Source organism: Taudactylus pleione, unplaced genomic scaffold (assembly GCF_031769625.1).
Source record: "Taudactylus pleione unplaced genomic scaffold, aTauple2 ptg000434l, whole genome shotgun sequence".
NCBI classification, from domain to species: Eukaryota; Metazoa; Chordata; class Amphibia; order Anura; family Myobatrachidae; genus Taudactylus; species Taudactylus pleione.
Genome location: NW_028284836.1, coordinates 4,964,101 through 4,966,194, shown reverse-complemented (window position 1 = coordinate 4,966,194; position 2,094 = coordinate 4,964,101). Strand labels below are relative to the sequence as shown.

General features: G+C 37.2%; 1 pseudogene; it reads right to left on the bottom strand.

Moving 5' to 3' along the window:
* Nucleotides 1–863: 863 nt before the first annotated feature.
* Nucleotides 864–982, bottom strand: LOC148505933 (5S ribosomal RNA; annotated as a pseudogene).
* Between the last annotated feature and the right edge of the window lie 1,112 nt (nucleotides 983–2,094).

Sequence of the window (2,094 nt, the reverse complement as noted above, 5' to 3'; positions counted from 1 at the left end):
TGCGCTCTTTTTATAAAACATTTAAAACGTATTGGAAACATGTAGATTTAATATACATCATCCTTAGTAGACTGTCCATAAGTCTTATATCAGTTCCAGGTTTGTTATGGAGTGACTCAGGGCCCCCGATCATGCAAGGACTTCCCCCTTATCCGCTCTGCTTCCGCCCAATCATAACATCACATCCATTCTATCATTTACCATATGCGTCTGCACTAGTGATGTTGCGTCCGCCATTTTGTTGGAGTCTATGCGCGGCTGGATTAGTGGTCCGATTTGTCTCATCCCGACAGATACTCCAGGCTTTCTCCAACTCCTGTCTTCTTTCGTTGATACCATCAAGTCTATTCCCTGCTGGGCACTGTGATTGGCGCTTGCGTGTCTCATTCCTGTCTTCAGAACGTCAGTATTGCTGTTGCCATAGTAACCACGATGCCATCTTTCCATATGCAGCTGATGATTCAAAAAGGAGGACAAATTAGTGGATGTGTTCATAAATAAATAAGATACGGAGCCTAACTAGTAACATAAATCGCATCACACACTATAGTGTATTTGGAATCTAGCTAGTAACGTAAATCACGTCATATAGGTGTATAAAAGTGAGCGACATGATGTTACTGAAAAAATATATATTTATATAATTCCATTTGTATAGGGTGATAATTGTCCAAAGTCCAGGATAAATGTAAAAAATAGGTGTAATAAATTAGGTAAAATAAAGTCAGTATTCCATAATCCAGGCCAGTCAGCAGAAGTATCTTCATTTTAATTTTATTATATTCCATAAAACTTCGACTCGTATGTGACCCATAATCCTTAAGGTGGACTGAGTGGCTAATGTATTCCCTACTGTGGATATTATACTACAACACTGAGTATTCCCAGGTGGTCTCCCATCCAAGGACTGACCCAGCCCAATTGTGCTTAACTTCCAAGATCAGACGAGATTGGGCATCAGTACAATGGTAAGGTTGCAGATAATGTAAAGGATATCCACAGCTACCAACTCATCCATCATAGGAAAGGGGCAATTTCATAACTTTCGTTAAACCCATTTGGAGCCATTGTATTAAGTTGGAAAATCCAAAACATTTCCCTCCGCGAAAGTTTGTTACTCAAATCTCCTCCTCGTTCTCCCAAAGTCACGTGTTCAATTGCTTTAAAAGTGCATTCTTCAGGGTTGGAACCATGATGCGTAATAAAATGTCTGGAAACCACATGTCCTTCTACTTTGTTCTTTATGTTACGGATGTATTCTTGAATCCTTAATTTGAGGGGTCTTTTAGTTTTCCATACGTACTTCAAACCACATTGACAGTCTAATAAATAGATGTTGATGTAGAATTGCAGTTCATGAAATTCTTTATCTTAAATTCTTTAGAATTATTGTAATTATAAAAAACTTTTCTGCGTGGATGGAGATATCTACATATGTTACAACGGCCACATTTATAGCATCTTAGGCAAGGGGGGAGAGTATCATTTCTTGTCTGATTACCATCTCTGATCATACTTGGTGCCAAAGTATCTTTGAGGCTTTTACCCTTTCTGAAGAGAACAGTAGGTTTCGGAGGAAGGATGTCCATACTGGATCCATAAGCAAGATATTCCAGTGTTTTTGTAAACATCTCTTGATCTTATTCTCATGTCCATTATATGTAGTTACAAAAGGTAGAAAATTCTCTTTAGTGGTAGTCTTCTTGTAATTCAGTAAATCCTCTCTCTTCAACTCTTCTGTTTTTTTAGCTGTCTTAGTCAAAAGTTCTACTGGATATTCTTTCTTTGTGAACCTTGCAGTGTAGAGATTAATCTGCTCTTTACAGTCACTTTCTCTAGTACAATTCTACTTTATTCTGTGAAATTGGGAATATGGAATGTTATTCTTCCATTTATTTAGATGTCCACTCTTATAATGTAGATAGCTGTTGGTGTCTACCTCCTTAATGTATGTTTTAGTAATGACTCTCCCTTCCTCTTGGTTCAAAACTAAGTCCAGAAATTCTATTGAGATGTCACTGAAATGGGATGTAAATTTCAAATTCATGTCATTCATCTCAATATATATTAAAAACTGTTTAAAATCCTCTTCCG